The 15,673-nt window shown below is 39.6% G+C and overlaps 1 non-coding gene across 1 annotated transcript; it reads right to left on the bottom strand.

Annotated features, from left to right (window-relative positions):
• Positions 1–331: 331 nt before the first annotated feature.
• LOC122436131 lies at positions 332–438 on the bottom strand. Its single transcript, XR_006267900.1, has one exon. It is a non-coding gene; the product is annotated as a U6 spliceosomal RNA (small nuclear RNA).
• Between the last annotated feature and the right edge of the window lie 15,235 nt (positions 439–15,673).

Here is a 15,673-nt window from a genome sequence, read left to right as displayed (position 1 = left end):
TCATATGAAATACCAGGCTGGATGAAGCACAGGCTGGAATCAAGATTGCAGGGATGGGTGGAGAGGGAGGTGGGAGGGGGGATCAGGATGGGGAATACATGTAACTCCATGGCTGATTCATGTCAATGTATGACAAAACCCACTGCAATGTTGTGAAGTGGTTGGCCTCCAACTAATAAAAATAAATGAAAAAAAAAAAAAAGATTGTGGGGAAAAATGTCAACAACCTCAGATATGCAGATGACACCACTTTTAAGGTAGAAAGTGAGGAGGAATTAAAAAAACCTCAACATGAATCAGCCATAGGTATATATGTCTGCTCCCTCTTGAAAAAAATATGGAACACTTGATGAATTTGCATTTCCTCATTGCACAGAGGCCATGCTAATTTTCTCTGTATCATTCCAGTTTTAGTATATGTGCTGCCGAAGTGAGCAAAGAGCCTCTTGATGAAGGTGAAAGAGGAGAGTGAAGAAGCTGGCTTTAAACTTGACATTCAAAAGCTAAGATCATGGCATCTGTTTCCATCACTTCATGTCAAACAGATGGGGAACAGTGGAAACAGTGACAGACATTACTTTCTTGGGCTCAAAAATCACTGTGTACAGAGACTGCAGCCATGAAATTAAAAGATGCTTGCTCCTTGGAAGAAAAGCTATGACCAACCTAGGCAGCATATTAAAAAGCAGAGACATTACTTTGCCTGCAAAGGTCCATACAGTTAAAACTATGGTTTTTTAATAGTCATATATGGATGTGAGAGCTAGACAATAAAAAAAGCTGAGTGCTGAAGAATTGATACCTCAAACTCTAGCGCTGGAGAAGACTCTTGAGGGTCACTTGAACTGCAAGGAGATCAAATCAGTCAATCCTAAAGGAAATCAGTCCTGAATATTCACTGGAAGGACTGATGCTGAAGCTGAAGCTCTATTACTTTGGCCACCTGATGCAAAGAGCTTACTCATTGGAAAAGACCCTGAGGCTGGGAAAGATTTGAAGGCACATGGAGAAGGGGATGACAGAGGGTGAGATGGTTGGATTGTATCATCGCCTCAATGAACATGAGTTTGACCAAACTCCAGGAAATGGTGAAGAACAGGGAAGTCTGTTCTGCTGCAGTCCATGGGGGTCACAAAGAGTCAGACACAACTGAGTGACTAAACAACAACAATTTATACACAAGGCACTATACTTGGGAATGGAGTATAGTGGTAAACTGACATTTTCATTGCACTTATGAAAATGTCTTATTGCACTTATGTGTGTTCTATTTGCAATTTGAGCATATCAATTTAAAAAATTCCATTTCATAACCACATGGACTGCAGCATGCCATGCTTCCCTGTCCCTGACCATCTCCATGACATCCAACCCTCTTAACCTCTGTCACCCTTTTCTGTTTCTGCCTTAAAGTTTTCCCAATATCAAGGTCTTTTCCAATGAGCCAGCTGTTCGCATCAGGGGGCCAAAGTATTGGAGCTTCAGCTTCAGCATCCATCCTTCCAAAGTGTATTCAGGGTTGATTTCCTTTAAGATTGACTGGTTTCATCTCCTTGCTTTACAAGGTACTCTCAGGAGTCTTCTCCAGCTTTTCTGTTCCAAAGCATCTATTCTTCAGTGCTCTGCCTTCTTTATGGTCCAACTCTCACATCCGTACATAACTACAAGACCAAACCCTTGACTATATAGACTTTTGTCGGCAAAGTGATGTCTTCTCTTTTTAACACAATATCTCGGTTTGTCAGGGCTTTGCTACCAAGAAGCATGTCTGAGATTGTCAATAGTTCTTCTGGAAATCTTTATTCCAACTTGTTGCTCATCCAGCCTGGCCATTCACATGATGTGTTTTGTGTGTAAGTTGAATAAACAGGGTGATGATAAGCAGCCTTGTTGTACTCCTTTCTCAGCCTTGAACCAGTCAACGTTATAACTGTTGCTTCTTGGCCCACATACAGTTTTCTCAGGAGACAGGTAATATGGTCTTATATTCTCATCTTATTAACACATTCTTTTTTTTTTTTTTCAATTTTTTTATTAGTTGGAGGCTAATTACTTCACAACATTTCAGTGGGTTTTGTCATACATTGATATGAATCAGCCATAGATTTACACTTATTCCCCATCCCGATCCCCCCTCCCATCTCCCTCTCCACCCGATTCCTCTGGGTCTTCCCAGTGCACCAGGCCCGAGCACTTGTCTCATGCATCCCACCTGGGCTGGTGATCTGTTTCACCATAGATAGTATACATGCTGTTCTTTTGAAACATCCCACCCTCACCTTCTCCCACAGAGTTCAAAAGTCTGTTCTGTACTTCTGTGTCTCTTTTTCTGTTTTGCATATAGGGTTATCGTTACCATCTTTCTAAATTCCATATATATGTGTTAGTATGCTGTAATGTTCTTTATCTTTCTGGCTTACTTCACTCTGTATAAACAAAATAAGCTTGTTATGATCAACACAAAGGCTTTAGCATAGTCAATGAAATAGAGGTATATGTTTTTCTGGCATTCCCTTGTTTTCTGTTTGATTCAGCAAATTTTGGCAATTTGTCTCTCATTCCTCTTCCTTTTCTAAACTCCCCCTTGAACACCTGGAAGTTCTTGGTTCATTTAATGCTGAAGCATAGCTTGGAGGATTTTGAGCATAAACTTGTAACACTGAAATGAGTATAATTGTGTGAATTGAATATTCTTTGCCTTTGCTGTTCTTTGGGTTTTGAATGGAAAGTGATCTTTTCCAGGCCTGTGGCCACTGCTGAGTTTTCCAAATTTGTTGGCATATTAAGTGCAGCACTTTAACAGCATCGTCTTTTAGTTGCAGAATAAGTCCACATAATCAAATAGGTAGATTCTTTCTCTGGAATATATAAAAGGACATGAATGTTCCCACAAAAGGAAACACTCAACTCTAGCAGGTGTGGACATTGGAGGAAAACACATGAGGGAGTAGAGTCATATTAAATATGAGTTGTCCAAACAACAGCTACAGAGATCAGCCCTCCCTAGCATTGGAGAGCCTCCTGGGGAGGTGAAGTTGGACTGTGTCATGCAGCAGAGGAAAAGACATTAACAGCTGAGACTCTAGGAAAAACTTTTATTATTATTTAAAAGTTTTAATTTGTTGTTTTGTTGGTTCTATTTTTTTTTTCTTTTTTCTCTGTTGTTGTGACTATTGTTTTTATTGTTATTATTTCTATTTAGGTTTTTAAATTTTTAAAATTATTTTTATTTGTTTTTTTGAGATTCCTTTTTGTTGTTTTTCTTTAATATATGTAGATCTTTTGTATACTTCTGTTTTAACTTTGCTTTTCTAATTTTTCACCATCTCTGTCCGTTTGTTTTGTTTTCTTTGCTTCATTCACTGGGTGGCATTCTGCCTTGGTTTTTCTTTCTGTTTTCTGTTTTAACTAATTTCATTTTTAATTGATTGTTTTCATTTTTGGTTTTATTTTTTCATTAGGTCACTCTCTAATACTCTGTTGTCTTGGTCTATTTTGGTTTTGTGTTTTGTATATGTATACACTCAATGTGTATGTTCCTTTGGTTTTGTTTCTGTTTGCCTGATTTTGCTTTTACCATCTGTCTGGATTTCATGTTTCACCTTTGTGTGTGTGTGTGTGTGTGTGTGTGTGTGTGTGTTTTAATCCCCTTTATTGCCATGACAAATGGTTTGTGGAGTCTTGCTTTCCTGACCAGAAGTTGGGCCTGAGTCTCTGGGGTGGGAGCACTGAGTTCAGGATGCTAGACAGCCAAAGAACTTATGACCAAAGAGTATTAATTGGTGAGAGCTCCCATGAAGGCTTCCACCCAAATCCAAGACCTGGTACCACCTGACTGCCTGCAGCACCCAGTGTTGGATGACTCAACCAAAACAAGGCAGAAATACAAACCCAACCCTCATCAGACAGACTGCCCAGAGACACCCCAAAATGCATCACACACCCTGCCCATCAGAGGGAAAAAACTCATCTCCATCAACCAGAACATAGGCACAAGTGCCTCCCAACATAAAGCCAACATAAGCCACTGGGCCAAACTTCCCCACAGAGGACAGGGACCAGAAGTAAGATGAACCATGATCTTATAGCCTGGGGAAAGGAGAAATGTAACAGTAAGTTAGAAAAAAGAAAAAGACAGAGAAATATCTAGCAGATGAGAGAATGAGGTAAAAACACACAAGACCAAATAAACTAAGAAGAAATAAGCAAACTCCCTCAAAAAATTCAGAATAATGAGATTAAAGATAATCTAAAATCTTGAAAATAGAATGGAGATAATGCAAGCAGTCTCTAACATATTTAACAAGGACCTAGAAGAAATAAAGAATAAACAAACAGTGATGAACAACACAATTAGTGAAATTAAAAATATTCTAGATGAGTCAGTAGCAGAATAACTGAGACAAAAGGATAGATAAGTGACCTGGAAGATATAAAGGTGGAAATAACTGCCAAAGAGCAGAATAAAGAAAAAATAATTAAAGGAATTCAGGGACATTTTGAATATCTCTAGAACAATACTAAATACATCAAAATTCAAATTATATGAGTCCCATAAATAAAAAGGTCTGAGAAAATATTTGAAGAGGTTATAGTTGAAAATTTTCTTAACATGGAAAAGGAAATAACCACCCAAGTCCAGGCAATGCAGACAGTCTTGCACAGAATAAACACTAGACTAAACAGGCCAAGAAAAATATTAAACAAATTAAATACAAAGAATATTAAAAGCAGCAAAGGAAAAGCAACAAATAACATAGAAGAGAATCCCCATAAGGGTAACAGCAGATCTTTCTGCAGAAACACTGTAGTCCAGAAGGGAGTGATCAGATATATTTGAAGTAATGAAAGGGGAAAACCTACAACAAAGATTATTCTACCAAGTAAATAGCTCATTCAAAATTGGAGAAATCAAAACATTTTACAGACAAGCAAAAGTTAAGAGAATTCAGCACCACCAAACCAGCTTTACAACAAATGCAAAAGGGACTGTCCTAGGCAGGAAGCACAAGAGAAGGAAGATTAAAAGGAACATGTATATCAATAATGACTTTAAATGTAAAGGAATTAAATGCTTCCAGCAAAAGGTACAGACTGGCTGAGTAGATACAAACCAGTATATATACAAAACCAGTATATATGCTGTCTGCAAGAGACCCACCTCAGATGTAGGGACACATGTAGACTGAAAGTGAGGGGATGGAAAGAGATATTCCATACAAAGGAAAATCAAAAGAAAGCTGCAGCAGCAATTTTCATAGAAGACAAAATAAACTATAAAGAATATTACAAAAGATGAGGAAGGACATTAAATAGCAATCACAGGATCAATCCAAGAAGAACACATACCAATTGAAAATATTTATGCACCCAACATAGGAGCACCACATAACATAAAGAAAATGCTAAGCAGAAATAGAGAACAACACAATAATAGTGGGGGAATTTAACACCTCACTTACACCAAAGGACAGATCATGCAGACAGAAAAATTGCAAGGACATTCAAGACTTAAATGATACATTAAATCAGATGTACCTAATTGATATCTACTAGACATTCTTTTCCGGAGAAGGCAATGGCACCCCACTCCAGTACTCTTGCCTGGAAAATCCCATGGATGGAGGAGGCTGGTAGGCTGCAGTCCATCGGGTCACGAAGAGTCAGACATGACTGACTAACTTCACTTTCACTTTTCACTTTTATGCATTGGAGAAGGAAATGGCAACCCACTCCAGTGTTCTTGCCTGGAGAATCCCAGGGATGGGGTCACACAGAGTCGGACACGACTGAAGTGACTTAGCATCAGCAGCAGCAGCAGCAGACATTCCTTTCAAAAGCAGCAGAATACCCTTTTTTTTTCTCAAGTGCACATGAAACATTCTCTAGGATAGAGCACATCTGGATCACAAGTCAAATATCATCAGTACATTTAAGAAAATTGAAACATATCAAGTACTTTGTCTGGCCCCAAAATGCTGACTCAGACAGTCAGTTCAGTTGCTCAGTCATGTCCAACTCTTTGAGACCACACAGACTGCAGCATGCCAGGCTTCCTTATCCAACATCAGCTCCTGAAGCTTGATCAAACTCATGTCCATTGAGTCGGTGATGCCACCCAACCAACTCATCTTCGATCATCTCCTTCTCCTCCTGCCTTCAATCTTTCCTAGCATCAGGGTCTTTTCCAGTGAGTCAGTTCTTCACATCAGATGGCCAAAGTATCGGAGTTTCAGCATCAGTTCTTCCACTGAATATTCAGGACTGATTTCCTTTAGGATTGACTGGTTTGATTTCCTTGCACTCCAAGCGAATCTCAACAGTCTTCTCCAACACCACAGTTCAAAAGAATCAATACTTTGGTGCTCAGCTTTCTTTATAGGCTAACTCTCACATCCATACATGACTACTGGAAAAAACTATAGATTTGACTAGAAGGACCTTTGCTGGCAAAGTAACATCTCTGCTTTTTAATGTGCTCTCTAGGTTGGTCAGAGCTTTTCTTCCAAGGACCAAGCTTTTTCTAATATCATGGCTGCTGTCACCATCTACAGTTATGTTGGAGTCCCCCCCCCCCCAAAAAAAAGTCTGCCATTGTTTCCCCATCTGTTTGACATGAAATGATGGAACCAGATGCCATGATCTTAGTTTTCTGAATGTTGAGTTTTAAGTCAACATTTTCACTTTCTTCTTTCACTTTCATCAAGAAGCTCTTTAGTTCTTTGCTTCCTGCCATAAGGGTGGTGTCATCTGTGTATCTGAGGTTATTGATATTTCTCCTGGCAATCTTGATTCCAGCATGTGTTTCATCTAACCTGACATTTCTCATGATGCACTCTACATATAAGTTAAATATGCAGGGTGACAATATACAGTCTTGACGTGCTCCTTTCCCGATTTGGAACCAGTCTGCTGTTCCATGTCCAGTTCTAACTGTTGCTTCTTGACCTGCATACAGATTTCTCCGAGGCAAGCAAGGTGGTCTGGTATTCCCATCTCTTGAATTTTCCGCAGTTTATTGTGAACCACACAGTCAAAGGCTTTGGCATAGTCAATGAAACAGAAATAGATGTTTTCCTGGAACTCTCTTTCTTTTTCAATGATCCAACAGACGTTGGCAATTTGATCTCTGGTTCCTCTGCCTTTTCTAAATCCAGCTTGTACTTCTGTAAGTTCACCATTTACGTACTGCTGAAGGCTGGCTTGGAGAATTTTGAGCATTACTTTGCTAGCATGTGAGATGAGGGCAAATGTGTGGTAGTTAGAAAATTCATTGTCATTACCTTTCTTTGAGATTGGAATGAAAGCTGACTTTTTCTAGTCCTGTAGTCACTGCTGAGTTTTCCAAATTTGATGGCATAAAGAGTGCAGCACTTTCACTGCATCATCTTTTTGGATTTGAAATAGCTCAACTGGAATTCCATCACCTCCACTTACTTTGTTCACAGTGATGGTTCCTAAGGCCCACTTGACTTTCCATTCCGGGATATCTTGCTCTAGGTAAATGATCACACCATCGTGGTTATCTGGGTCATGAAGATCTTTTTTGTATAGTTCTTCTGTGTATTCTTGCCACCTCTTCTTAATATATTCTGCCTCTGTTAGGTCCATACAATTTCTGTCCTTTATTGTGCCCATATTTGCATGAAATATTCCCTTGGTATCTTTAATTTTCTTGAAGAGACATCTATGCTTTCCCATTCTCTTGTTTTCCTCTATTTCTTTGCATTGATCACTTAGGAAGGCTTTTTTTTTTTTTTTTTAATCTCTCCTTGCTATTCTTTGGGACTCTGCATTCAAATGGATATATATTTCCTTTTCTCCTTCACCTTTAGTGTCTCTTCTTTTCTCAGCTATTTGTAAGGTCTCCTCAGACAACATTTTGCCTTTTTGCTTTTCTTCTTCTTGGGGATGATCTTGATCACTGCCTCCTGTACGTCATCATGAACCTCCATCTATATTGCTTCAGGCACTCTAATCCCTTGAATCTATTTGTCACTTCCATTGTATAATCATAAGGGATTGATTTAAGTCATACCTGAATGGTCTAGTGGTTTTCCCTATTTTCTTCAATTTAAGTCTGAATTTGGCAATAAGGAGTTCATGATCTGAGCCACAGTTATCTCCTGGTCTTGTTTTGCTGACTCTATAGAGCTTCTCCATCTTTGGCTGCAAAGAATATAATCACTCTGATATCTGTATTGACCATCTGGTGATGTTCATGTGTAGAGTCTTTTCTTGTGTTGTTGGAAGAGGGTGTTTGCTATGACCAATGCATTATCTTGGCAAAACTCTATGATCATTTGCCCTGCTTCATTTTGTACTCCAAGGCCAAATTTGCCTGTCACTTCAGGTGTCTCTTGACGTCCTACTTTTGCATTCCAGTTCCCTATAGTGAAAAAGTCATCTTTTTACATGTTAGTTCTAGAAAGTCTTGTAGGTCTTCATAGACCCATTCAACTTCAGATTCTTAAGAAGTACTGCCTGGGGCATAGACTTACATTTCTGTGATATTGCATGCTTTGCCTTGGAAATGAACGAGATCATTCTGTCATTTTTGAGACTGCAACCAAGTTCTGCATTTCAGACTCTCTTGTTGACTATGAGGGATACTCCATTTCTCCTAAGGGATTCTTGCTGACAGTTGTAGATATAATGGTCATCTGAGTCAAATTCATCCATTCCAGTCCATTTTAGTTCACTGATTCTGAGAATGTTGATGTTCACTGTTGTCATCTGCTGTTTGAACATTTCCAATTTACCTTGATTCATGGACCTAACATTGAAGATTCTTATGCAATATTGTTCCTTACAGCATCAGACTTGCCTTCCATCACCAGTCACATCCACAGCTGGGAATCATTTTTGCTTTGGCTCTAACTCTTCACTGTTTCTGGAGTTATTTCCCTACTCTTCTTCAGTAGCATATTGTGCACCTACTGACCTAGGGAGTTCATCTTTCAGTATCATATCTTTTTGCCTTTTCATACTGTTCATGGGACTCTCAAGGAAAGAAGGAGAATGAAATGGCAACCCACTCCATTATTCTTGCCTAAAGAATCCCAGGGACAGAGGAGCCTGGTGGGCTTCTGTCCATGGGGTCACACAGAGTCAGACATGACTGAAGCAACTTAGCTGATAGTTGGACACAACTGAAGAGACTTAGCTACATCATCAGCAGCAGCAACAGCAAGGCAAGAATACAAAAGTGATTTGCCATTGCCTTCTCCATTGGACCACATTTTGTCAGAACTCTCCACCATGACCCGTCCATCTTGGGTGGCCCTACATGGCATGGCTCATAGTTTCATTGAGTTAGACAAGGCTGTGGTTCATGTGATCAGTTTGAATAGTTTTCTCTGATTGTGGTTTTCATTTTGTCGGCCCTCTGAGATATAAGGTAAGAGATTCATGGAAGCTCCCTGATGGGATAGACTGACTGTGGAGGAAACTGGGTCTTGTTCTGATGGGCAGGACCATGCTCAGTAAATGTGCAATCCAATTTTCTGTTGATGGGCGGGTCTGTATTCCCTCCCTGTTGTTTGACCCGAGACCAAACTATGGTGGAAGTAATGAAGATAATGGTGACCTCCTTCAAAAGGTCCCATGCACGCACTGCCACACTCAATGCCCCCAACCCTGCAGCAGGCCACCATCATCCCACATCTCCAATGGAAACTCCTGGACACTCACAGACATATCTAGGTCAGTCTCTTGTGGGGTCACTGCTCCTTTTTCCTGAGTCCTGGTTACACAAAGTTTTGTTTGTGCCCTCCAAGAGTCTGTTTCCCCAGTCCTGTGTAAGTTCTGGAGGCTCTGTGGTGGTGTTAATGGTGACCTTCTACAAGAGGGTTTATGCCACACCCAGGTCTGCTGCACCTGGAGCCCCTGCCCCTGCAGCAGGGTACTGCTGACCTGTACCTCCACAGGAGATACTCAAATACTCAAAGGAAGGTCTGGCTCAGTCTCTGTGGGGTCTCCTGGTGTGCACAAGGTTTTGTTTGAGCCTTCCAAGCATCTCTGGCAGGTATGGGATTTGATTCTAAATGCTATTTTGCCCCTCCTAAAGTCTTGCTGGGGCTTCTCCTTTACCCTTGAACGTGGGGCATCTTTTTTGGTGGGATCCAAATTTCTCCTGTCATGGTTGTTTAGCAGCGAATTGTAATTTTGGAGTTCTCACAGGACAAGATGAGTGCAAGTCCTTCTACTCTGCCATTCTGTTAATGTTATGAGATTAGGTATAAATTACAGGAAAAAGAAACTATAAAAAAAGAACAACACTTGGAGGCTAAACAATACACTTCTAAATAAGCAAGTGATCACTGGAAAAAAATCAAGGAAGAATTTTTTTTTTAATATCTAAAAGCTAATGACAATGAAAACATGAAGAACCAAAACCTATGTAATGTACCAAAATCAGCTGTAAGAGGGACATTTTTAGAAATACAATCCTATTGCTAAAATTCTTCCTCAAGAAAGAAGAAAAACCCCAAGTAATCAACCTAATATTCATCTAAAGCAAATAACAAAAGAATAGTAATGAGAAAAACACCAGTGACTAGAATGAATGAAATCATACAGATCAGAACAGAAATAAATGGAAAAAAATGAAGGAAACTATAGCAAAGATCAATAAAACTAAATTCTGGCTTTTTGAGAAGTTAAACAAAACTGACAATCCATTAGCCAGATTCATCCAGAAAAAAGGAAGACAAATCAAATAAATAAAATTAGAAATGAAAACAGCAGAGGATATAACAAATAATGCAGAAATACAAAGGATCGAAGGAGACTACTACAAGTAATTACATGCTAATAAAATGGACAGCTTGAAAGAAATGGACAAATTCTTAGAACAGTGCAAACTTCCAAGACTGAATTAGTAAAAATATAAATTATGAACAGATCAATCACAAGCACTGAAATTGAAACTGTGATCAAATATCTTCCAACAAACAAAAGCCAGATGGATTCACAGGCTTCTAACAAATGTTTATAGAAGAGCTAATGCCTATCTTTCCCAAACTCTTCCAAAAGATTACAGAAGGAGGAACACTCCAAAACTCATTCTATGAGGCCACCACCACCCTGATATCAAAACATGACAAAGACATCACACAAAAAAGAAAATTACAGGCCAATAATCACTAATGAACATAGATGAAAAAATCCTCAACAAAATTCTAGCAAGCAGAATTAAACAGCATATTTAAAAGATGAATGGGGAATACATGTAAATCCATGGCTGATTCATGTCAATGTATGACAAAAACCACTACAATAGTGTAAAGTAATTAGCCTCCAACTAATAAAAATAAATGAAAAAAAAATTTAAAAAAAGAGAGGATTACAATGCAACAGTCAAAAAAAAAAAAAAAATCACTTAGAGTCGGTCCTAAGATGGTGGAGGAATAGGACGGGGAGACCACTTTCTCCTCCACAAATTCATTGAAAGAACATTTGAATGCTGAGCAAATTCCACAGAATAACTTTTGAATGCTGGTAGAGGACATCAGGCACCCAGAAAGGCAGCCCATTGTCTTCAAAAGGAGGTAGGACAAAATATAAAAGATAAAAAAAGAAATAAAAGAGGTAGGGACAGAGATCTGTTCCAGGAAGGGAGTCTTAAAAAAAAGAGAGAGAGAGAGAGAGGGAAGTTTCCAAACACCAGGAAACCTTCTCTACGGCTGGTCTGTGTATAGCCTTGTATTCTCAGAGGGCAAAATAACCAGGAGGAAACATAAATAGAAAATTAAAACCCACAGATTATGTGCCTAACAGCAACTCCCAGCGGAGCAGCAGTCCAGATGCTCGCATCCCCCACTAGCAAGCGGGGGAGGGTCAAGGAGGATCAGGCTGCATTACTTCGGGTAAGGACTGGGCCTGAATGCCCTGAGGGCAATCTGAGGGAACTAGCTTGAGAGAGCAACCCAGACTGTGGGATAGCTATCCAAAAAAAGCCCTAACCTAAGACACTGCTAGGCATGCTCACAGAACAAAGGACTGAGTAGAGCTAGCTGGCTGTGGACCAGCCCATCCCCCGCCAGAGACAGGCAGGCAAGGGCAGCCAGAGCTAGAAGGGGGCAATCGTGGCCCCTGAGAGGCATCCAATACCAAACTGCAAGCAGACTTCATTGCTAACCAAGATTTCTTGGGATTCTGGATAGTTGACATCGGTCGGGAGGGTAGCAGCCAGAGATCAGCTCCCCAGAAGAAATACACGGCACACCTAATAAGGCGCACTCACTGTACACACAGAAAACATAGGGGGTGGGACAGGGGAGGGGATAAGTCACAGCCTTCAACTGGGGGCAACTCCGTGAGCCAAGCACCTAATCACCTGAGCTGCTTGGACCTGGGGCAGGCGTAAAACGCAGGCCCAACCAAGTCTGAACCTTTGTGGAGTACCTGAGAACCTGAACCTGAGTGGCTTAGACCTGGGAAGTGCATGCAAAGCAGGGCCTGCATATGACAGTTCCCAACAGAGCAACCTAGAGTCTGAGCAGTGTAGACTGGGAAAGCACACACACTGTGAGCGGGGGCAAACCCAGTGTGGCTGAATCACTGTGAGCACACGCCAGTGATATTTGTTTGCAGTGTTCCTCCTCCCCAAAGCATGACTGAACAAGTGAGCCTAAAAAAAAGTGACCAGTCTCACGCCCCTTGCGTCAGGGTGGAAACTAGACACTGAAGAAACCAGCAAACAGAAGAAGCTAAAATAAACAGAGGGAACCACTTTGGAAGTGACAGGTGCCATAGATTAAAACCTTGTAGTTAGCACCGACTACATAGGAAGGGGCCAATAGACCTTGAGAAGTACAAACCGGACCAAGGAACTATCTGAAAATGAACTGACCCCACACTGTCCTCAACAGCTCCAGAGAAAGTCTTAGAAATATTTTTACTATTATCATTTTTTAAATTAAAAAACAATAATTAAAAAAAAAATAATTTAATTTTAATTAAAAACAATTTAAGTCCCCATTACTCCTTTAATTTCCATTTTTATAACCTACTATTACCTTGCCAAAAAAGACACTATTTTAAAGCAAACATAATTTTTGTGACTTTTTTTTGGTGGTGTTGTCATTTGCTTGATTTTCTTGTTGTTTTTAATATTGTATTTTTGAGAATCTAAACTCTACTCCAGATTTTTAATCTTTGCTTTTTGGTATTTGTTATAAACTTTGTACCTTTAAGAACCCAATCTTCAGTATCCATTTTTACTTGGGAGCGAGATCACTGGCCTGATTGCTATCTCCCCCTTTTGACTCTCCTTTTTCTCCATCTAGTCACCTCTATCTCCCCCTCCCCCTTTTCTTCTCTACCCAACTCTGTGAATCTCTTTGTCTGTTCCAGGCTGCAGAGAACACTTAGGGAACAGATTACAGGCTGGATCTGTCTTTCTCCTTTTGATTCCTCCTTTTATCCTCTTGACCACCTCTGTCCCCTTCCTCCTTCTTCTCTTCTCTGTGTAACACCATAAACATCTCTGAGGGATCCAGACTGTGGAGAGCACATAGGGAAGTGATTTCTGGCTAGCTTGCTCTCTCCCCTTCTGATTCCCCCTCTTCTCCTCCTGATCACCTCTATCTCCTTCCTCCCTCTTCTCTTCTCCCTGTAACTCTGTGTACCTCCCCGGGTGTCCCTCACTGTGGAGAAACTTTTCATCATTAACCTAAATGTTTTATTATTGGTGCTGTATAGATGAAGAAGTCTTGAGGTTACTGTAAGAATAAGACTGAAAACCAGAGGCAGGCGGCTTAAGTCCAAACACTGAGAATACCAGAGAACTCCTGAATCCAGGGAACATTAATTGATAGGAACTCATCAAATGCCTCCATACCTACACTGAAAGCAAGCACCACCCAAGGGCCAACAAGTTCCTGAGCAAGACATACCATGCAAATTCTCCAGCAACACAGAAACATAACCCTCAGCCTCAATATACAGGCTGACCAAAGTCACACCAAACCCACTGACATCTCAAAACTCATTACTGGACACTTCATTGCACTCCAGAGAGAAGAAATCCAGCTACACCCACCAGAACACTGACACAAGCTTCCCTAACCAGGAAACCTCAACAAGCCACCCATCCAACTCCACCCACAGCAAGGAATATCCACAATAAAAAAGAACCACCAACTGTCACAATACAGGAAGGCCACCCCAAACACAGCAATATAAACAAGATGAAAAGCCAGAGAAATACCCAGCAGGTAAAAGAACACTATAAGTGCCCACCAAACCAAACAAAAGAGGAAGAGATAGGAAACCTACTTGATAAAGAATCCAAATAATGATATTGAAAATTATATCAAAAGACAAAGACTGACTTAATGGATACAAAAACAAGACCCCTATATATGTTGTCTACAAGAGACCCACTTCAAAACAAGGGACACATACAGACTGAAAGTGAAGGGCTGGAAAAAGATATTCCATGCAAATAGAGACCAAAAGAAAGCAGGAATAGCAACACTCATATCACATAAAATAGACTTTAAAACAAAGACTGTGAAAAGAGACAAAGATGGACACGACACAATGATCAAAGGATCAATCCAAGAAGAAGATATAACAATCATAAATATATATGCACCCACCATAGGAGCACCACAATATGTAAGAAAAATGCTAACAAGTATGAAAGGGGAAATTAACAATAACACAGTAATAGCAGGAGACTTTAATACTCCACTCACACGTATGGATAGATCAACTAAACAGAAAATTAACAAGAAAACACAAACTTTAAATGATACAATAGACCAGTTAGATCTAATTGATATCTATAGGGCATTTCACCCCGAAAAAATGAATTTCACCTTTTCCCCAAGTGCACACGGAACCTTCTTCAGGATAGATCACATCCTGGGCCATAAATCTAGCCTTGGTAAATTCAATAAAACTGAGATCATTCCAAGTATCTTTTCTGACCACAATGCAGTAAAATTAGATGTGAATTACATGAGAAAAACTATTAAAAATTCCAAAATATGGAAGTTGAACAACACACTACTGAATAACCAACGAATCAAAGAAGAAATGAAAATATGTCTAGAAACAAATTAAAATGAAAACACAACAACCCCAAACTTATGGGACACTGTAAAAGCAGTGCTAAGGGAAAGATTCATAACAATACAGGCTTACATCAAGAAACAAGAAAGAAGTCAAATAAATAATGTTACTTTACACCTAAAGGAACTTGAAAAGGAAGAAATTATGAACCCCAGGGCTAGGAGAAGGAAAGAAATCTTAAAAAATTAGGTCAGAAATAAATGCAAAAGAAACAAAAGAAACCATAGAAAAAATCAACAAAACCAAAAGCTTGTTCTTTGAGAAGATAAATAAAATTGACAGACCATTAGCCAGACTCATCAAGAAACAAAGGAAGAAAAACCAAATCAACAAAATTAGAAATGAAAAAGAAGAGATCACAACAAACAACACTGAAATACAAAGGATCATAAGAGACTATTATCAGCAACTATATGCAAATAAAATAGACAGCTTTGAAGAAATGGACAAATTCTTAGAAAAATACATCTTTCCGAAATTGAACCAGAAAGAAATAGAAAATCTTAACAGACTCACCACAAGCATGGAAATTGAAACTGTAATCAGAAATCTTCCAAGAAACAAAAGCCCAAGAGCAGATGGCTTC

The sequence above is a fragment of the Cervus canadensis genome, chromosome X (assembly GCF_019320065.1).
Source record: "Cervus canadensis isolate Bull #8, Minnesota chromosome X, ASM1932006v1, whole genome shotgun sequence".
Classification (NCBI taxonomy): domain Eukaryota; kingdom Metazoa; phylum Chordata; class Mammalia; order Artiodactyla; family Cervidae; genus Cervus; species Cervus canadensis.
The sequence above is the reverse complement of the archived record's forward strand: the minus strand, read 5'-3'. Positions and strand labels throughout refer to the sequence as shown.